At 33.9% G+C, this 23,577-nt stretch overlaps 2 long non-coding RNA genes and 1 other non-coding gene across 3 annotated transcripts; 1 reads left to right on the forward strand and 2 right to left on the reverse strand.

The window, feature by feature from the left end:
• Positions 1-724: 724 nt before the first annotated feature.
• LOC146938029 (uncharacterized) lies at positions 725-3,156 on the forward strand. The gene is made up of 2 exons (XR_015031100.1): positions 725-1,113; positions 2,971-3,156. It is a non-coding gene; the product is annotated as an uncharacterized LOC146938029 (long non-coding RNA).
• A 592-nt stretch (positions 3,157-3,748) lies between these two features.
• LOC146938030 (uncharacterized) lies at positions 3,749-4,986 on the reverse strand. Its single transcript, XR_015033343.1, has 2 exons — positions 4,798-4,986; positions 3,749-4,113 (listed from the first exon to the last, which is right to left on the reverse strand). It is a non-coding gene; the product is annotated as an uncharacterized LOC146938030 (long non-coding RNA).
• A 16,215-nt stretch (positions 4,987-21,201) lies between these two features.
• LOC146938031 (small nucleolar RNA R71) lies at positions 21,202-21,308 on the reverse strand. The gene has a single exon (XR_015033670.1). It is a non-coding gene; the product is annotated as a small nucleolar RNA R71 (small nucleolar RNA).
• Between the last annotated feature and the right edge of the window lie 2,269 nt (positions 21,309-23,577).

Below are 23,577 nucleotides of genomic sequence, written 5' to 3' on the forward strand. Positions count from 1 at the left end.
TCGCAAAGTGCGGCAAGAGAGATTATCTATGTGTGATAAAATGTATGCATGACAAGATGTGTTAGATACACGTAAGCACTGCAGGGCAAACCTGGATATCAGTAGAACTCCAGTTTAAAGGCAAATCCTGAGTGATTCAGATAGAGAAAACTTATTAGATGCAGAGTTCATGCTATGCAGAGAAGGAATAGATCCGAGACAAGCAATCCTCCTATAACAAAGGTTAGTTTTAATCACTATCTTCTCAGACAGTTCTGTGATTTTGATAAAGATGGTAAGATAGAAGAGACCATATTCAATCATATGCAGAATAAGAAAGAGGAAGAATTACATGTATTGATAAGGAAAGTATGCTTCGAAACTCTACGGAGTGAGTTTGATCAGATTTAGTATAACTGAAACCAAAGAAGACAGGTTTTAGTCGCAGCGATTGGTAGATGATTTCTAAATTTCGAGGACGAAATTTCTTTAAGGGGGGTAGAGTGTAACATCCCGCCTGTCAGTATCAGAATATTACCAGACGATAATGCCAGAGGATTTAAGTTCATGGAAAATAAGAGTGATGGAAATATTTTATGGGATGTTAGCTTAATACGATTTCAGTATCAGTGTCGTATTAAACACGCTTGGAGCAAGGGCAATTTAGTAATTGCACGTTTGAGAGATATTTATTTGATTTTGGCTCAAAATATCTCACTTTCCACTCTTCTTTCTCTCTCTAGGTTTTGGAAAGAAATTCTTCTCCTCCTTCTCTCCTCTTTCACGCCTTCCTCTCTTCTCCTTGTCATCCAAGAATTTGATTTCATCTTTATACATACTTGAGCAAAGATTCTTCAAGATCATAGTGAAGAATGGAAGCTTGGTTTGGATTGTTACCACTACTCTTTCTTTTCACCAAGAGAACCTCAAGAGGTTAGGGTCTTGGTTATGTTGGAAGTAGAAGCATGATTTTGTGCATGATGTGGTTCTTCATGATCAAGAAACAAAGAGAAGCATGGAAGAAGTGGGATTGATGAGCTAAAGCCATGGATTTGTGTTGAACCAAGAGCAAGGGTTTTGGCATTCTTGAGCTTAGGACATGGAGGCTTTGGGAATCAAGTGCAAACATTAGAGGTGAGTTCCATAGATAGATTACCCACCTTTGGGGTTGTTTAATCTTGTGAAGGATAATGATTTATGCTAGTTTAGTTTTAATGAAATTTTAGCACCCCAAGCCAATTCTAGTTGATTATATGTTAAAAATTGCCATGAGTTATGTTTAAATGATGCTATACATGTTGTTGTATGAGTTTGATGCATTACAGGGTCGAATTGGACGAGTTTTGGGTCGAAAACGGCGAAAACCCGTAGCCGAAAACACCGAAAACGCAACAATCGCAGCGCTGCGCCTGTACAAGGGCGCTAGGCGCCCACACACAGGGAGCCAGCGCTAGGCGCCCCACTCCTGGCGCCAGGCGCCCCAGACAGGACAACCTCCGCGTTGTTCTGCGTTCGGGTGCTTGGGGGCAGTCGTGTGGGGGTCCGTAGCGATCGTTTCGAAGTGTTCTTTCACTGTTTTCACTTATTTTTCTACTGGAACAAGTTTGGCTTTATCAAATCATAGAATTTATAAACGGCATGAAACTTGGGTTTATGGCATTTTCGGTCTCTAGTAATTATTGAAACTTTGCACGCATCGTCAATTGATCCTTGCATCATTAATCATGGCAATCTTAGCATGTATTACAAGGATGGCTCAAGAGAGTTTTAGCCGAATTATTCGGGTAGCAAGGAACTAGGCATGGGATGAAAGTAGAGCCTTGACATAGCTTGTCAAGAACTAGAATAGTTAGAAGAGAATAGAATGCTAGACATGAGTAGTATGTTTGAATAGACGCGAAGTGATATAGAATATTATCTTCGCATAAGATCTAAGTGTCATACAGGTATGGCAAGACGTGAATTGATTAGATATCTCTTCACATAGAAGGTTAAGCAAGCACATAGTTTACCTCTAGTCGGATCGTATAGACATCCGGGGTAAAAGAGATAGCTAGTATAGATTTAATACTCATGCATATATTTAGATCAAGACTTTTAAGTTAAGGTGCCATGTCTCTTGTGTCCACACTAGGTTGGTTCAAGAGGTTTCCATTAGGTGAAACGGGGTTAGCCGTAAGGAACCCGCATGTCACTTAGTAAGCAAGAGGTAGTGTCGTGTCTCTTGTGTCCACATTAGGTTGGTTCAAGAGGTTTCCATTAGGTGAAACGGGGTTAGCCGTAAGGATCCCGCACGTCACTGCAGGAGTGCCGTTGGTTATACCTTAGATAGGTTTCCATCGGATAGATAGGGAATGCGCTCGGGGTTACTCCACTCGGGGCTTTCCGTAAAATGAACTCAGATAATGTTTGATTGTTAAACTCTAACTTTATGAATGAACTTGACTATGCATATTTATTAGATATATTTATGATAAGTCACAGAGCCTTGACGTAGGTCGTCAAGAACTAGTAAAACCTTGACGTAGATCGTCAAGAATAGTAGAGCATAGACGTAGAGCGTCAAAACTAGTATGATAGCAAGATATGATACGTGTTAGAAACATTGTATTATGCATTAGAGCAAATAGAGAAAGATATTCCGATGACGGTCCTAGGTCTCCCCTAACCGTCCGGTTTAGAATGGTGTCATGATCATAGTATGTTAGGCCTTGATACGTAGAGCGTATTCTTGGCATTGCGGTTTTAGTTTCCCCTCGACCGCCATGACACGTATAGGAAGTGAAGCCTATAACAAGTGAGATAAGACTAGGACGGCCCTAGTATGCACGACCGTCTAAGTATGCAAGTCCCCACACACGTATAATCAACCGTCAGGTTGTATTTTTAGACACGTGGTGACCGTAGGTTTCCCTTGAGGTTGCCTATAGCCTAGGATTTAGGGGAACTCACTGAGACATTATGTCTCATTCCAATCCTTATTTGTTTCAGATAAGCAGGACGTTTATGCATGTTCGAAGCCGAATGGATATTACTTCAAGGGTTCGTTCGTAAAGCTGCAGGACGTCATGGACATCAAGGATGTATTTTTATGTATGGATGAGTTGTATTGTATTATTATTTATACGAACGTAACTTGATGTAAATATTATTCATTCGAAGTTTTTAATTGTTGTATATTTTAATGTATCCAGTACTAATATTAACGCACGTGCCAGACTTTCTAGATACGTCTGGTATGGGTGTTACAGAATAACAATGAAATTAGGTCATGTTTCGACATCTTACTGTGTGAGAATAGGTGCTATATATTGGATCAAGACAACCCCAAAAATTGCAACTTTAAAAAATCATGAAAGATACATGAGTAGAATAGCAATGAATTGATCTATCAAACACAATAGAAAGTCAATCCCATGATTTTTATCAAGGATTAATTCCCTATGAAGTTAAAGACCGCTCTAATATAGCGTTGGTATTTTCAAAAATTTGATGCATTTCTTCTTGGCTAAGGGTGTGTGCGCTAGTGTGAAAAAAATCATTTTTTAGGTTCATTGAATAACTGAAGATAACACTATAATATATAGATCAAATGCATAAGTTATTCTCCAGTGATTTAAAATACTCAATGAATTTCTGTTTTTGTGATTGCCTTGATTGATGCATTTCAAAGTTTCTACAACTTATTTACCTTTAATTAAAATAATTTATGTGTTTTATTTTTGAAAAAAAAAAGATGATTTTTTATGTTGTTTTAAAGGTGATTGACTATAGAAAAGGATAAATGTTGGAATTAATGCATATCTTGTATATTGATTGGAGAATAAAGTGTTTAATATATTTTAATTTGAGTCTTTAAAAAAAAATTAAGTAGATGCAATGTAAGAAAAAACTTAGGAAGATTTCGCGAGGATCACCGATCACGTAGATGTCAGCAGGAACAAACTTATCATCACATTGTTTTATTTTTGTACCATACTGAAAGTTAATCTTATAAAGGTGTCTCGCCGTCCTATACGATCCCACATTAGAAGCAACACTAAAATTTCCAATAGAGAAGACACGGTCCTCCTTCAGCTCCTTCTCATACTTGTATATGAGAGTACGTCTAACAGACGCATTGATTCGGTCACCCTATAAAATAAAATAAAAAACTTTAAATTAGATAACAAAACATTTTATAGTATAAATAAGTTATATGATTAATTTAGAGAACAATACAATTACGGATAATGACCTAATACAATTAGGGATAAAATAATAGAAGAACGAAAAATAAAAACAGCCGGACAAAAAAAATATAAACAATCAATTGTATATAAACAAATAAAATTCCAAGGACCCAAACAAAAATTTATTGATACAATTACTAAAATTATTGATATAACGCTGTTTTATATATATATATATATATATATATATATATATATATAAATGAACCGATCGTATTTTTGTTTGGATTAGGTTCAACGGTTGAGGTCAAGAAATTGTGATTTGTTTACACACGCTCTTTGAAATAAAAAAATTGAAAACTTACACGGTGAATCTAAGAGTTTTTTATGTAAGCAATAAAATGAATCAATTTAGTGTTGACCAAATGTAAGTTTTCATAAAAAATTGAAAACTGAAGTCCTTTGCTTTATAAAAAATTAAAAATTTAGTGTTTACACACGCTCTTTGCTTTATAAAAAACTGAAGTCCTTGATATAGCTACACACGACATTAACAAAAAAAAAATTGTTTTGACCAAAAAAAAACAAAAAATTATTGATAAAAAAAAAGAAAGATAAAAACTAAAAACGAATTGAATCAAACTACCTTATTGTCCATTAGAACCATTTCCAAGGAGTAAGGAAGTTGATCCTTTTTCATATCCCTCACAAACCAAAGGCGAACGACTCGAACCCTGATATTCCAGTTTTCTTTGGAAGGGGATATATCAGAAATCAAGTCGATCTTTGGCGCCATTTCAGCTTGACAGAGAGATACGAAGATTACGTAATGAAAAAGAAAGGGATGTGAAAGACAACTGCAAAACAGGAGTTGTGGTGTGAAGAATGTGTTGGCCAAAGGGTCTAATTTATAATAGCTTTTAGAGGATAAGCAAAACAGGAGTTGTGGTGTGAAGAATGTGTTGGCCAAAGGGTCTAATTTATAATAGCTTTTAGAGGATAATTACGTAAAACAACAACATGTAACTTAACCAATCAAATTTGAGCTCATATCTTAACTATTAAGCAAAATATAATATATATTTTTTATTAAATGATTGCATTTGAAAAAAACTAAATAGACTAAAATAAAGTATCCAATTTTTTTTTTTTGCTATATCACTATATCGTGCTACTTTTATAATTGTAACCATATCTTTCACATTTGTTGCCGACATATCTTTCATAATAAAAAAAAAATAGACCCTAAATAGACATGGTTGCCGACATACCTAAATAGACCAACAATATGCTCATTAAACTCTCTTTTCATATCATATTGTAACCATATCTTTCATTTGTTGCCAATCACCCATTTATGATTTTAATTCCAATTAAATACTTCAAATTCAAAAAAAAAATCTGTCATAAAATAAAGTATCTGATTTTATTTTTCTTTCCTAAAATAAATATTCAACGAAATTTCTTAAAAAAAAAATATGGTTGGATCACGGTCAGTATACTTAGCACAGGATAAAACAATATTCATATTTTTGGCACAGGATAAATATCAGCGTGCTAAATAGGACTATGAATTTTACGTGATTCAATTTGTTTAATGGTTTTTGTGATTTTAGAGGAAAAGCCTTGGTAACCAAAAAAAAAAAAAGAGGAAAGACCTTGAAATAATTTATTTTTTTAGCTATTAAGCAATTCCGATTTTTTTTTTGGTTTAAGGCTCTTTTTTTTAGGGAAGGTCTAAACGTTTATTTTAGCAAGTCCATTAAATAAAATCAATTGAAATCATATTTTTCATATTTGTTGCCAATCACCCATATATGATCTTAATTCCAATTAAATACCTCAAATTCCAAATTTGTTTCCTTCCTAAAATAAAGTATCCAATTTTTTTTTGCTACATCACTATATCGTGCCACTTTTGTTATGATCACGTTGGTTTAGCGCACAAATATATCAAGGATGGAAGATATTGGGACGTAGCAACGTACCAAAGGGTGTGTATATTTGTTGAGTTTACTACATTGATATTTTTTTTGTGTGTATATGTAAGATATAACTAATGGAATAATATTTTTCAAAAAAAAAAAAAAACTAATGGAATAATATATTGGTGTTTTTTTTTGTTTATATATATAGAAGATGCTACTACACAAGAAATTACTGTAATGGGGTGTCAGTTTATGTAAAGTTAATTTATACCAATCATATATGGTCATTAAACTCTTTTTTCATATCATAATGCCAATTAAATACCTCAAATTCCAAAAAAAAATTCTGTTCTAAAATAAAGTATCCGATTTTTTTTTTCTTTCCTAAAATAAATATGCAACGAAATTTATTAAAAAAAAATATGGTGGATCACGGTCACTATACTTGGCACAAGGATAAAACAATATTCATATTTTTAGCACAGGGATAAATATCAGCGTGGGTTAACCTTTTATTTTCAACGATATTTTTCATTTATTCTGCACGTATTTTCATGTTATAACTGAAATATCATATTATATAAAACAATCTCGTTAAAATTTCATTCCTTAATATGATAACTAAACACTACATTACACGATTATACAAATAATATAATAATACAATATCATTGGTATTCCAAAAAAAACATTGAATTGTAACATTTCCATAAAAAAATAACATATAATAACACAATTTAATTGGTCTTCCAAAAAAAATATTGAATTATAACATTTCCATAAATAAAACATTAGAATAGAAGAAGATTAGAGCGCCACATGTCGCTCTTTGAATGAAACCTTAAAACCTTTAAAAATGGTGACACTTGGCAAGAAAAGAAGAGAAGAGGCGTTGGAATAGGTGGTAAATTTATATTATATAGATTATATTGATTTTGCTTTCAAATTAGGATATAAATTTTTTTAAGCAAGAATATTACTTAACTGTTTTAATATTTTTTAGAATTATTTGAATACTGAAAATAATAACGGTATAAAATTAACAAATAAATTAAATAAACAACTTACACGTAATGTCTGTCACATTCCTAAATTAAAAATAAACAATGTAGAATAGATTTAGAATAGTGAAATAATAATAGAATAAAAACAATACTTTATAAATGATAGAAAGTAGATCAGGAAAATTGTAGAGCTCGTTTGAATCATTATTGTGATAGTAGATCATCTCAAAACTCTCCTGAAATTGTTGTGCATCAAACACTTAGAATTTCTTATCAACTTTCATATCTTAGAATTTCTTAAGTCTTAGAGTCTGAACTGTTTTGTAGTGTGAACACCACTGATTGTATATCAAGTGTTCAAACCAAACTTATTCTTTGTAATTTGTTTGCTTAGGAAGTCTTTTGCTTTTGTGCTTGAGCATAGGAAATCGCTTGCTTATGTGCTTGAGTATTTGAAGTCTCTTGCTTGTGTGCTTGAGCAATTGTAATCTTGGGTGATTAAAGTAAAACCTCCTTGGAAGTACAAAGGGGACGAGACTACTTCCGGATTATGGAAGGAACTAGAATAATTGCTTATGTCTCTTTCTTTTCTCTCTCTCTCCCTCTTTATCTCTTTTATATCCGCTGCATTAGACTCTGAACATTTTTCCAGACTCTGAACTCTATTATACTCTGGACTTCGTTTAAAAGAAGAAAAAACTAACACAATTCACCCCTCTTATTGTGTTTATCTCACCTTCAGTTGGTACCAGAGCGCCTAGTTCTGTTGTTCTAGCACTTAACAGTGTAACGAAAAAGATCTGAGAAAAACTTGTCTTCTGGTGATGCTGGAAACTCTAGTGTTGTTGTATCATATGATTATGGTACTATGACGAGTCTTCTGGTTCACACAAGCCTCTTATGTTCAATGGTGATCCTGATGCATTCTCTTGGTGGAAAAGCAAAATGTACAGTCACATCAATGACATAGATGAAGAATTATGGGATATTCTTGAAGATGGTGTTGATCTTGTTTTGGATGAAGAAGGTGTAGTTGTTGATAGAAAGAAACACACTGCTACTCATAAGAAGCTCTACAAGAAACATCACAAGATTGGAGGAATTCTTGTTGTTGCTCTACCTCACAAAGAATGCTTGAAGATGAGTAACAAATTTACTGCTAAAGCTATGTTTGCATCTTTGTGTTCCAACTATGAAGGCAACAAGAAAGTCAAAGAAGATAAAGTTACTATGCTTGTTCAGCAATATGAAATGTTCAAGATGAAATAGAATGAAGACATTGAGATTATGTACTAAAGGTTTCAGACTCTAGTATCTGGACTTCAGATTCTGAAGAAAAGCTATGTAGCTGCTGATCATGTGAAGAAGATTCTAAGGAGTTTACTTGCTAATTGGCGACCTAAGGTGACAGCTATTGCTAAAATTATCTCCGGAATCCTAATGGTACGACATGCATCTAGATGAGTCTATAACATTGCATGCATATGATTATTTGGTGAGTCGAGTCATACTTGGATATGCAAATTTGTGTATATGTGCATTGGTGAAATTTTGGTGATTGATGGAAAAAGATGAATGGTATGCATTGCTTGATTGTGCTTGTATACTTGTTCGTTTAATAATCATGTGAATTTAAATTATGTCGTTTACTTTTATCTGATTATGCTTTAATTATGAATTGTTATCTAACCCTCAGTGGTCGTTTGGTTGACCACCTGCCTTATTCTTATGAATGAGTAAACGGCGTGCAGGTTTAGTTTGCTTTGATTGGTAAGTTGTTGGAGGCTAGCTTTGGAGCTACCTCGTCTTTTGCTTTCAGAGTCTTAGTGTGTAGGCTCTGATTAGTGGTGTCTGTCTGTTATTTTTCATTTTATGACTTGTTGAGATCTTCATCACTCAGTATGTTGAGATGTCTGATTTATTTTGGTGATGTATTATAACTATATGGCGTAGCTACTTGGAGATTTTTATTTAGTTGTTGTTGAGATGTGATGATATTACATTTCGATGCGATGTTTTGAAAAATTATTTATCTATGTTTTGAACTTATAGAAGAAGTATGACTTGTATTATTCGCGTTTTATCGCTTTGAGGGTTTAGAGTGTTACACTAAACACACTAAGTCTTGAAGATCTTATAACCTCTCTCAAATGTCATGAGATAGGGCTCAACGAAGAAGAACTTGTGAAGAAATCAAAATTTATAGCACTAAAGTCTAAAGGAAAGTCTTCAAACGCTCCCAAAGCTAATGAATCTGAAGATGAATCTCCTGCTGGAGGTCCTGAAGAAGATCCAGAAGTTGAAGAGATGGATATGCTCTTCAAAAGACTTCAGTGTCTTGAGAAGAAGCAGTGGCTACAAAGGATCAAGTTCAAGAAAAGAAGATCAGAAGGGATGCTTCAACTGCAAGAAACCTGGTCACTTCATTTCTAATTGTCTTGATTTGCAAAAAGAGAAATCAAAGGATAAAACTATGAAAGAAAACTTCAAATCCAACAATTTCAGAAGGCAAATCAAGAAGAGTCTGATGGATACTTTGGAAGATCTAGACAATGAATCAGAATATGAGAACGATGAAGCTGAAGAAGAAGCTAATGTGGTTATGGGATTGGTAGCTATAGTGACTTCTGATGCAGAATCTGGAACAAACTTTGAGGATGAAGATGAGGTATATTCTAAATTAACTAGATCTGAACTTATTGAATCTGTCAAAGAGCTTCTCGGTCATTATCAAACCAGATCTAAAGAGTTAAAAGAGTTAAGATAGAAATATGTTAGTCTAATGCGACAACATGAGAAAACTCTTTTGGACATGGAGCAGTTAAAAGAAGATAATGAGAGTTATGATTCCATTGTTCAAAATTATGAGAAGAAACTCAAATATCTTATTCTAAAACTAAATGATAAGTTTAATGAAAAACCTTTAAGTAAACAAAAAATTGTTCTTGAAAATTTTATCATGACTGGAATTGACATGAGCAAGGTAGCTTCCATGATTTATAGCATATACAGAACCAATGGTGAAGGAATTGGCTTCACATGAGGGAAACCTAATGAAGCTAATCCAAATTCTTGTTCTGATTACATTAAGGAATGATTGAAAGCTTATTTTGTGCAAGAAGTTGATAAAACGACAGTTGTAATCTAGTTAAAACCTGAAGCTTCTAATTCTAATTCTAAGACTATGAACATTTCAATGTCAAAGATTCCTAAGTCTAATGTTGTGAATAACTTTGGACCTAAGACTTCAAAGATTCAGATTCTAAAGAGACCAGAACTTAAATCTCAAGTTCTGATTAACTCAGAGTCTGGAGTCTTAAAGTTTAAGGATCAAAGGAGGAAAACTATTGTTGCTACATGGGATTCAAGACCAAGTGGTATTAAACCTAAAGTCTTGAATGAACATAAGCCACATAACTTCAAGTACAAGGCACAAAAGAAGACTAAACCCTTCAGAACTAACCATAAAGGACCTAAAAAGATATGGGTACCTAAGTCTGAAATTGTTTATGCTACAGATATGCTTCATAGGAAAGGAAAACCAGAGATCATGGTACCTGAGCAATGGTTGCTCACGACACATGACAAATCAACAAAAGTGACAAATCCATAGTGTTCAAAGTTAAAAGAAAGAACAATGTTTATAAAATGAATTTTTCAGATTTGGCTGATCACAAGGTAGTTTGTCTTTTATCAGTGAGCGATAAGAAATGGTTGTGGCAAAGAAGGTTAGAACATGCTAACTAGAGATTAATCTCTAAGCTTACTAAGTTACAACTGGTTAGAGGCCTATCAGACATTGACTATCACTCAGATGCACTCTTTGGTGCATGTCGGAAAGGAAAAATTGTGAAATCTTCTTTTTAATCTAAATACATTGTTTCTACTTCTAGACCCTTAAAACTACTTCACATTGATTTGTTTGGACCATTAAGTACTACATCAATCAATGGAAGCAAATATGGATTAGTTATTGTTGATGATTATAGCATATGGACTTGGATAAAATTCCTTAGAACTAAAGATAATGCATATGTTGTGTTTAGTAACTTCCGCACTCAAGTACAGTTTGGAAAGGAAATGAAAATTTTAAAATTCAGAAGTGATCATGTTGGTGAATTTGAAAATGAGCCATTTGAATCTTTTTATGAAAAACATGGAATTATCCATGAGTTATCTTCTCTTGAAACTCCACTACAAAATGGGGTTGTAGAGAGAAAGAACATATCTTTACAAGAAATAGCTAGAACCATGATTCATGAAAATAACTTGGCTAAGTACTTCTGGGCAAAAGCAGTAAACGCACCATGTTATGTTCAAAATAGAATCAATTAGAAGTCTCTTGCAATCCAATTGGTTGTAAATGGATTTTGAAAAAGAAATCCATGAGGGTATTAATTTCCTTAATTGTTATTCATAACTTGATAGTATACCAAATGCATGTGAAAACTATTTTATTTAAGTGGTGAACTAGAAGAAGAAATCTATATGGAACAACCCTAAGGTTTTGTGATCCATGGACAAGAAAACAAGGTCTGTAAGCTAGACAAATCTTTGTATGGTCTAAAACAGGCCCCTAAGCAATGGCATGAACAAATTTGACAATCTAATGACTTCGAATGAGTACAAAGTGAATGAAAGTGACAAATATATTTTTAAAGCAAAAAGAGCTGCAAATGATGAACCAACTGCAATACCCTAGAAATATTTAGATATCAAGAAACATAAACAAAAGAATAAGGGGGGCATATACCAAAATCTTCTAATACAAGAAAAAACCAAAACAAGAAAAACAAAGCAAGAAAATAAAATAAAATAAAATAAAAAGCAACAAAAAAACCAAAAGAGAGCAAGGAAAGAAACGGAACCCACAAATGAATCTGGTGCTACAACCTTCATCAAGCCAAGAACGATGACTGTAAGCAAGTAGGATTTGAGTATGATAATAGAGAATGTAGTGGATTTCGAGTCTCTGAAGCTAAACGGCTGCGACATTCAACACTACATAGAGCATCAGAATTGGATGCCTTTCTTCAATATGTTGAATGGATCGTCCTACACTGAGTTAGTAAATGACTTCTAGGTCAAAAGCAAAGTTTACGATCAAGAGGTTGTTGTTAGGGAGGAAGCTCAAAATGTGTCTGAGAACAAGAAGCTAAAAGGGAATACAAGGGCATAAATGGGTCTGGAAGAATTTTCAGTACCTGAAATTAGGTCAGCTGTGATGGGAATCAGGGTCACAATCATATAATAAATTATTGCTAAGGTGATTAGTGCCAGAAGTAATGGAATGTTTGTGGTAGGAACATACAAGAAAAGTGATTGGAGTTCCAAAATTTACTCAACACTCCATGAAGGAAGGGAGTCTGAGAAGGAAAGTCACATGAAGAATGAACACAGGGTTCTGCGCAAGTTGGTATTGATGTGCTTCTTACCAAGGGAAGGAGGAACAAACTACATGTCTTAGGATCACAAACACTTCATGCATTTCCTGATCAAAAAGTTTCCCATCAACCTCCTGCATATATATTCAACTATTTATGTAGTTCCATCAAAGAAGGAATTAAAGGAAAAATAAATGTGACTTACACTAGATTACTTTCTGAGATTTTCCATCAGGGGAAGTTGCTTCAGACGCTACAACATGTTGGAGTAGCTTTTGATGAAGATTTAGGGACTTGGACAGAGAGAATATTGTCTGGAATGACCCTAGGCTACATGAAAATCATTGAGAAGAAAAATGTAGTCACTTCTGAACAAAACTTTCAAGCAAGTCTGAATCAGAGTGCACTAATGGATGACTTCCCACCCATTTCCAGGGAAGACCCTTCAGATGTGCTAGCTCACTTCATTGCTCAACATTATAAAAAAAACGGGTATAGCAATATCATGGGATATGGTCCCAGATCATCCTGACCAACCCTGGAAAGCATCCAGGAAGAGGAAAATTTCATCAAAAGATACTCAGACTGAGCCACAAAAGGCAGCAAAGCAGCAGAAGACTTTTAAGCCTGTAGCTTCTGATGTTCATAAAGAAGTGCTTCCTATGTTAGAATTTCTTCTAATATTTTGTGGGCTACAATCAATTGTTTGTTTTGGTTTTAATAAAAACGGACTGATGTTGTGATCCATTTGATGATGCTTAAGCCCTAATAAAAGTGATCAATAAATATTGGGTTTTTGGGCACTTAATCTGATTTGTGTAGAAACATAGTGTAGGCCCAAACACTAGGGGTGGTGCCTAGGGTTGCACGGTCCCCTTTGCTCATTAGGTCCCCTTTGCCATCACTCTGACAATTCTGCTCATTAGCGGTTGCCCCATCGAAAACCCTAAGTTCGGAGCATGTGAAAGGCAAAGGAAGACTTTGTCTCAAATCTCGGCGAATCCGGTAATCATGCTTTCCAAGTAAGTGTGTTCTAACTTCATATAATATCTCGATCTTGATTAAATTATTTACATGTGGTATCAGAGCCTACTATTATATGATTTAGAACCCTAACATCTAAAGTTTTTGGACGGCATCACATAGATAGATTTTTTTATTTTTTATTTGTGTCGCTTTACGTATCGTATCGTTGATGCCAATAACTATCGTTTATACATGTGTTCATGTCAATTTACGGTATTCTCAGCCTTTCGATTGATATGATGTCTTCGATTTATGTGCATCTATGCAACATAAGTTTTGTGGTTCATGATTTTTGTGTAAGCACTAATCCTAATTTTTTAATCCTATCGTGGTTCCGATTCTTTTTGTGGTTTTTATTCTTTATTTTTTTTATTTTGGCAATCATATTAATTTCTACGAACCCAAATTTCTATGGATATATGATTTGCCAAACTATTCTAAGGTTAGTTTTGCTTGTATTTTGCGTTTCTTGTGAGTGATTAAACTTTAAAAGAGTGTATACTCATGAAAATAAATTTCGATTGAATTTTGTCTGCAATTTATTTGTATTTTGTTTGTTGCGAAGAAAAGGTGGATTTGTGATTTTGTTTTGAAACAGATCATATCATATTTTTGAAATAAATCATTATATTTGATTTTAAAATATGTTACCTTGTTTATTTCTTCCTTAAATTAAGGATATAGTTCGGCACAATCAGGTTATATAGGTAAATTTCTTTTGTTTGATTTGATATTTAGTGGTTGTTTGTTTCCCTAACTTTTGAAACAATAAACCTTGTGATATTCAATGAATATCCTGATTTATGTGGATTTATAAAGTTGAATTAATATCCTGATTGTTTTTTCGGCTTCCATATCCATGTATGTGTGCTTTGTCAATGTTTTCACTTTAATTTTATGAGGACCTATTTGGCATATAATCCAATATAATGTTACGTGTGTGTGAAATTAATTTGGTCTCTTGATACATGGTAGACTTTGGTTTATTTCTAATGGTATGTTTTGTTTTAATTTTGGGATGAATTGATTAAATAATGTCACAAAAGTGACGTCATATTTATTAACCTTTATATATAAATATGGCCCGGCAAAGATATGTTTCTCATCTTATATTTGAATTTAAGTTCCTAAAATGGATATGGATATCGATTGATTTTGAGTCATTTATTTTCTTAAATAGAAAATTATTTTTATATGTGTGAAAGATGTATTAATACATGTGAAATTGGTAAATTGATCCATTTTTGTGTGACTCCTTCTTCTGTTAAGTTTATGGATAGTTTCCTTTATATATGACTATAGTTTCTATTCTATTATTTGAGTGGATTTGAGATTTGGTTTATGCATAGATTGAAGTTGCTTTAAAAATATGTTTATCATGATTGAATTACAATTGCATGTGTGGATCCAGAGACAATTTTGAGTAGTCATGTTCAAATTAAGACCATGTATTTTTTGTGCTACTCCTTTTGATGTTGTTTTTGTCAATAAAAATTGATGTTATATTTGTTTCTGTTGCCACAAGGTTTGCGGTTTTGAAACAAATTTCACATGTTGTGATTCATTGTGCATGTGCATCTAATGTGAATAAATATTGGCATGATTATTATATGAATATTCCATCATGCATAATTTTATTTTATCTTAAATTCGGAAGGAAACACCATGATTAATATTTTATGGATCAAATTTTGCATTTTCAAAAGGATTTGATTTGATTTTGGTGGATTGATTTGACCATGATTAATATTTTATGGATCAAATTTTGCATTTTCAAAAGGATTTGATTTGATTTTGGTGGATTGATTTGTTTTAAAAATTGAGTAATTTGATTGGAAATAATTTCCAAACATTGTTTTCACATTTTTATTTATGGCAATAAATTTTATTTTGTGAAATATGTAAAATCTTTTTTTGTGAGATATATATTCTCTTTTATAGAAGTGAATTATTCTATTAAAGTGTTGTAATTGTAAAATTACATTACACACAATTTTATCAATCATAGCACCAAATATCAATGTATATGAATTTATAATTATTAAATTATATGTTGTCTTGTTCTTATTTGAATGCTCAATTGTGGAATATCATAAAAGATAATTTTCGAGCAATTCTGAAGGCAATCAAAAACTGTTATCCTTGTATTTTATTGATGTATTATGAGAGTCTTTTTCTTTTGCTATATTGGTTTGTTGTTGAATTATGAACCAATTGAGATGACAATATGCCAAATTGTGCGGAATTTTCTCTAAGTCATCGAAGCTTAATGACTCCACATACAAGGAGAATTGATTACACCTTTTGAGGTTAGCCATGGTTTAATTAATTTAAATTCCTTTTATTGATTTGATTACACTTGTTTTCTTATTATATAAGGGATGAACATATCCTGTTGGTGTAATATTAATTGACATGACCATTGTGTGATAGAGAATATAGTTGAATATTTTTTTAAAATATTTTAAAAGTCTTGGACTGATAATCCAACTATCATTCTCCATCAAGTGGGAGAATCTTACATGTCAATTATCTATAAATGAGAAACAAATATCCTTTGTTGAAAAATACTCTTTTGTTTATTATGGAGACTTACATTGAGGATATTATAGTCTTTTATTAAATATTTTTTGTGACTCTTTTGTCTTTTATCATCAATTGTGATGAAATTCAAGTCTCATATATTTCTGCTGCGTAGGTAATTGATTTAAATCATTACTTGTTAATAAGATTATGAGTTTAGCGGTAATAGTACTCTTACAAAAGATAGCACATAATTATATGTTGATTTTCTTTTATGTGCTTTTAACGTACTATTCTACCGCATCGTATCAAACAAAATTACAATGAATGCAAATTGAAACGATATTGACCAGTTTAGATGCATTTAAATGATGCATAATTTTTCTGTGTCATATTTTGACAAGAGTAATTGATTCCTATGCAAAAAGAATTTCTTGCGTTAATATAGGTCGTTACCACCAAAGTGGAACCGCCTCTATTGATTGATTGATGACATTTCCTTTTGTAGTTTGAGTAATGTTTTTAATTGTAACATGTAGTTTCCTGCCCAAAGGTGGTTATTGCATTATATAATTAAAAATTTATTTGGGATAAGTTATTGGAGAATGTTTTGAACTAAGGAATTTGCCTGCCCAAAGGTGACAAATTTTTGAATTCAATACATGCTCATTGATTAACTTACCTGAGGTTTTGACTAGGGTGATAACCTTAATTTGTACATTCTGCCCAAACGTGATTGTACAATTATATTGGCCTCATTGTGATAGCTTGTTTATTTTGAGCTATATCTTGTCAAATGATATATTTTGATGCATTCATGTTTTGTCTCATATATTTCCTCAAAGGATAATTGTTATGCTTTTATTATGCATGCTCATTGATTAACTTATATGAGATAGAGTTATTGGAGTATATGTTGAACCAAAGAATTTGTCTGCCCAAAGGTGACAATTTCACAAGTTCAATGTATCCTCATAGATTAACTCATTTGAGGTTTTGGCTAGGGCTTTGACCTTAGTTTGTGCATTCTGCCCAAAGGTGATTGTACAATTATATTGGTCTCGTTATAATAGCTTGTTTATTTTAAGCTATATCTTGTCTTATGACATATTTTAATTCATTCATTTTTTCCTTATTAATGAATGATTGTTTTGCTTCCATCGAGATCATAAACGAGTCAAACCGTAAGAAATGGAAGTAAGATTCGGAGTTGCCTCTAGGAGAACATGCATGAATTGAAATAACCTTTTGGTAAGTGGGAGATGACTCACAAGTTAAAGTACCTTACCATATTGGTCTCCATGTGTCTAATGAAAAGTTATTGGACGTGAAAATATGACAATGTTATAATTTAGGAGCAACTGTGAAGTCAGTGGGAGATGTCAACTTAATTTCAGTCAGTGGGAGATGTCACCATAATTTAACATTCTAGTTTTGAACTTGTTTTGAGAAAAATATCTTGTTTAGGATGAATCTTGTTTGCGTTACCTTGTTGGAGCAACTTTGTTTTAGTTTTACTCTTGGAGGTAGAAAACTAAGTTTGAGATTAAACTCACATAAACCTTGTTTCATCCTTTGTTCATCTACATAAATTGTCTCTAGTAGATGGTTCTTGACTCCCTAGATCTTTGTTGATGGTTTGTATAAGTTGTCTTTGACTTCACATAACCTTACTTCGTCTTTCGTTGTCAAAACTTTTGTTGCTATAAGGTCTAATGTTGAGGAAGACATCCTTTACTTTATGGCATAAGCACTTGGATCATATTTATTGGGGAAAGGGTTGAGAAATTAATGAAAGTAAATATTCTACCTCTCATAAAGTTTGATGATCCAGGTACTTGTGTGGATTGCATTATAAGAAAATTTACTGCAACCCATGGTTACAACTAGCAGTTCTTAACCCTTAGAAATTGTCAATATTGAAATTAGTGGCCCCCAACTCCTATAATTTATAGTAATAAATTATTTATTACATTGATTGGCTCCCTAGCTTTGACGTTAATTGTTCTTTTAACCAAATGACTTTGATTCATTGTTTTCAAGAGTCACTTTGAATAACATGAATATTGTGAATTCATTTGATGTCTTTGGTTAGTGGGAGTTTGAATTTTATATTATCAATTTTGTGATGATGAATTTTTCTTCACTTCTTTTCTTTGATATATTGATGTGAATTTCCATTCAATTTAATTATTGATGATGAGATGAATTCTTGTATATATCAAATATCAAATGTGAAAAATTATAGCTCAGTGTTGAAGGGATCATTATGCTGGTGATCGACACTATTTTGGAGCTGAGGCATTACATGTAAAAAAAATAAAAAAAATTGAGCTCAATGTTGACAGGATCTTTATGCCGGCTGTTAACATTATTTTGGAGCTGATGTATTATGTGTGAAAATTAGAGATCAGTGTCGTTGGGATCACTATGCCGGTGATTGACACTATTTTGGAGCTGAGGCAATGTGGTTTTCCGTGGACCACATAATTTCTCTGGCTTTAAGGCATTTGAGAGAAATCACATAATTTCTTTGGCTTTAAGGCATTTGAGAGAAATAACATAATTTCTTTGGCTTTAAGCATTTGAGCGAAATCACATAATTTCTCTGGCTTTAGGGCATTGAGAGAAATTGAGGACCAACAATGAAAATGATAGTATGGTCGATGATCACGTTGACATATCATTTCTTGCTACACTCTACACAGATGACTAATCAACGGAATTGGTGATATTTGTAACCATGGAAGGTGTTGTATCAATTAAGGATATAACTACCGCCATGATTCGATATCATTCAGTTCTTAGTTGGACGGAGTCTTTATTAAGTGTTGCATTATGGGATCATGTAGTGGCCACGTTAGGAAGTTTGTTATCAGTCCGAGAGTCATTTTTAAAAATTATTTTTAAATTTTTATTTTTAAAATACACAATTGATTTTGCCCAAGTGGGAGAATGTTAGAATTTCTTCTAATATTTTGTGGGCTACAATCAATTGTTTGTTTTGGTTTTAATAAAAATGGACTGATGTTATGATCCATTTGATGATGCTTAGGCCCTAATAAAAGTGATCAATAAATATTGGGCTTTTGGGCACTTAATCTAATTTGTGTAGAAACATAGTCTAGGCCCAAACACTAGGCCCATGATGGGTGGTGCCTAGGGTTGCACGATTATAAATAGAGAGGCTAGGTCCCCTTTGCCATCACTCTGACAATTCTGCTCATTAGCGGTTTGCCCCATCGAAAGCCCTAAGTTCGGAGCATGTGAAAGGCAAAGGAAGACTTTGTCTCAAATCTCGGCGAATCCGGTAATCATGGTTTCCAAGTAAGTGTGTTCTAACTTCATATAATATCTCGATCTTGATGATTAAATTGTTTACATCCTACAGGGACCAGAAGAGGAGCATATGAGAAAGCTTCATGATGAGTCTATATTTAGTCTATTTTCATGCATTATTTAGTTTAGTTTTATTTAGATTTGAATTTATTTTATTGCAATATTATTTCCTTTTTGAATCTTTTTACTACAATTGCATATTTTATATTTCAGGAACGAATATATGATGGAAGGTGTCTTGGAGCAAAAGAAAGGAGTCTGGAGTTGATTTGGAGCGAAAATACGGAAGATTTGAAACAAAAATATAGAGCCCCCAAGTCAGAAGCTTGGCACGGCCCGTGCCAACATGTGGCACGGCTGTGCCACCTCCAAGGACTACTTTTGCTGCTTTTGCTTGAAGGCCAAGTTACCCTGTTTTTGTTTTACCGGAATACCCTTATAGTTGCTTCGATTTTAAGTCGATTGTAAAGCTATAAATAGAGTAGCTCTCCATCACAAATATTCATCTTTATTCTTGGAATCAAATAGTGACAATTGTTTTCATAATAAAATTCATCTTTTATTTTATTTACTTTCTTGTTATTTTATTGCTTTCTCTCTTCTTCCCCCATGTCTACGATGAACATGAGTGAGTAGACTTCTTTGTCTTGGGATTGTTGCATAAGTCTAATGACGTAATCCGAATCAAACCAAGTCTTAAACCCTAATTATATGTTACCTTAATTTATAATCTAAATTCACCGCTTTAACATGAATTAACCATTATCAAACTGTGGAAGCGAACGCGGAGCTTTGATATTCGAACAAGTGAATTTAGACAAGGTTTGTGAAACATGAGAATAGTCTAGCAAACCTTGAGACACATAAAGTTTCGATCTTCAAGGGTTCCAAAGACAATCACCCATGAGAATAGGTGTGGTTGTTGGAGGAACACACTCACTGACTTCGAGAGAAGCTTTGATACGCTAAAGAGAAACTTGTCTTTAGAAATTAAGACTAACGTAGAATTATAAGTTTAAGGCTTGTTTGTGAAGGATTCGTCGTTACGATGAACCAATGATCCCAAGGCTCTTTTATATTATTGTTATTTAACTTCAGCCAACTAAACCTCCTTTTTATAAACTTTCTTCTCCTCTAATCATTTTCTAAAAGTTAATTGAATTGAACAACTCCCTAGCGGAACGATACTCTTTTACTACTATTACTTCGATAGACCGTGCACTTGCGGTTTGGCATATCAAGTTTTTGGCGCCGTTGTCGGGGAAGTTAACTAATTTAATTAACTTTTCTTTAGTGATTAGAAGTCTCTCTTGTTCTTTTTCTTTTCTTTTTCTTTTTATTTTTATCTTTTTATTTTTCTGTTATCGTTAACTTCTTGGGTTCTCAATTTTTTATGCGAAAAACCAGAAATCGAGTGGTAATAATTCCCGAGATCGAAAGGTATTTGTATAAACGAAAGAGAGACACACGAAATAATACCACCATGGCTGATCGCACACTCAAAGAGTATGCAACGCCGTCTACGGCTGAGCCACAAGCTATTATTGTGTACCCAACGGTTGAGGATGACAATTTTGAAATCAAGCCTGCCCTACTTAACTTGGTGCAGCAAAACCAATTTTCGGGATCCCCCACCGAGGATCCCAATCTTCACATCTCTGTTTTCCTACGAATTAGTGGAACCCTAAAGGAGAACCAAGAGGCCGTAAGACTTCATCTCTTTCCCTTTTCCTTAAGGGATAGAGCTAGCGCTTGGTTCCATTCTCTTGAAGTCGGTTCCATTACTTCATGGGATCAAATGAGGCAAGCATTCCTTGCCTGATTCTTTCCACCATCTAAAACTGCTAAACTAAGGGACCAAATCACACGGTTCAATCAAAAAGATGGGGATTCTCTCTATGAGGCGTGGGAGCGTTTCAAGGAAATGCTAAGACTTTGTCCCCACCATGGCCTAGAGAAGTGGCTTATAGTCCACACTTTTTATAATGGCTTGTCTTATACCACTAAGATGTCTATTGATGCAGCTGCAGGTGGAGCTCTAATGAACAAGAACTATACGGAGGCATACGCCCTGATTGAAGACATGGCTCAAAATCATTATAAATGGACCGATGAGAAAGCCATCACTAGTTCTTCACCCTCCAAAAAGGAGGCAGGTATGTACGAAGTCTCTAACTATGATCACCTTGCTTCTAAGATTGATGCACTAACTCAAAAATTCGAAAAATTCAATGTTAATGCCATCAATTCTGCTTTTACTCCTTCTTGTGAAATTTGTGGTATAACTGGTCATGCTGGTGTTGATTGCCAACTAGGTAGTGATATTAATGGTATTGAGCAAATGAACTATGCTCAACACAACCAAGGGATGAGACAAAATCAAAACTTTTATAAAAATCAAAATCCCTATGGACAAGTAGCACCACCTGGCTATGCAATCAACCAAAGAGTCGCTCAGAAATCTAATTTGGAAATTTTGTTGGAAAATTCTATTGCCAACCAATACAAACAACTTCAAGAACTTAAAAACCAAACTGGATTTCTAAACGATTCTCTTTCCAAACTCAATACCAAAGTTGATTCTATTGCCACTCACTCCAAAATGCTTGAAACCCAAATCGCCCAAGTAGCCCAACAAGTGGCTACCTCTTTCCAAACACCGGGAGTCTTTCCTGGTCAAACCGAAGCCAATCCCAAAGCCCAAGTTAATGTTATAACTTTTGGGGGTAGTAAGCTAGGCGAAACTATTGCTAAGGTTAATAGTATAGGGAAAGAAAGTGTCAAGCTTTTAAGTGATAAAACCGTGATAGAAGATATGAAACCACTTGATGAGAACAAAATTCCGTCCCCTTTAAATATTGCTAAGCTTAACTTGGAGGGTAAATTTGAAAAATTTGTTAACATACTTAGGAAGATTTGCATTAAACTTCCCTTTGCATAAGCTTTGTCTCGGATGCCTCTATATGCTAAGTTTTTAAAGAAAAATTTTTCACAGAAAGGACTTATAGAGCATAATGAGACAATAGCTTTGGCTAAGGACACTAGTGCAATCATTCAGAAGACACCCCCTAAGCTTAGAGATCCAGGTAGCTTTGTCATACCTTGTGAAATTGGGAATGAAACCATAAACAAAGCCTTGTGTGACTTAGGAGCTAGTGTTAGTTTGCTGCCTTTGTCCCTCTTTAAAAGGATGGGGATAGGAGAGTTGAAACCTATCGAGTTAGATTTGAAGTTAGCTGATCGCTCTACCATGAAACTAGTTGGATATGTTGAGGACATACCTCTTAAAATAGAAGGGATATACATCCCAACTGATTTTGTAGTCATTGACATTAAAGAGGACGATGACGCCCCTATAATCCTAGGTAGACCTTTCCTCGCAACTGTGGGAGCTCTAGTTGATGTTAAGAATGGTAGGATCGTGTTTCAAGTGAGTGATAAAATGATAGGATTTGAGTTGGAAGGTGTTATGAAAGGTCCCGCTCTTTAATCTTGTTGCATGCTTAAAGATCATGAGGTGAAAGAACGTTTTATAGCGTCATCTACACAAGATGATCTCTTTGATCCATTTTAAGGACTTTTTTCTAACCGTCAAGCTAATGACTTTAAACGAGCGCTTCGTGGGAGGCAACCCACGCGTTTAATTTCTTTTGTTTTGTTTGTTTTTCTTTATTTTAAGTTGTTTTGTAGGTAATTGTCCGAATACGATTCAAGAAAATTGAAAAATTTTGAAGCCCCTGGACCAGAAGGTTGGCACGGCCCGTGCTAAGGCTGGCACGGTCGTGCCAGATTGTGAAGCCAAAAAGCCATCCAACTTCCATAATGTTGGCACGGCCGTGCCCGACTCCTAGCCCTCCTATAACACAAAATTTTTCATCTTCTTCATTCATTATCACACACAAACCTCTCTCTACCTTCAAACTTCTCTCTAAAACCTCCATAACCATCAAACCTCAAACCTTCACATCTCCATCAAAGCTCCACCAAATCAATTCAATTCTTCCACAAATCAATCCCAAACTTCATTCAAAACACAAACCACCAATCAAAAACAACTTTCATCCACCCAAACCCAAAATTCACCAAAACCCTATTCTCATTAACCTAACCCCCAAAACCACAAATTCTTAACCAAACTCAACAACTAAACTCATAAACCTTACTCAAATATCAACCCCAACCCTAAACCAATCCTTTCCACCAAAATTCATCACCAAACCCT

This window comes from Medicago sativa, chromosome 3 (genome assembly GCF_051527215.1).
Source record: "Medicago sativa cultivar Bolivia chromosome 3, Bolivia_mono, whole genome shotgun sequence".
Taxonomy (NCBI): domain Eukaryota; kingdom Viridiplantae; phylum Streptophyta; class Magnoliopsida; order Fabales; family Fabaceae; genus Medicago; species Medicago sativa.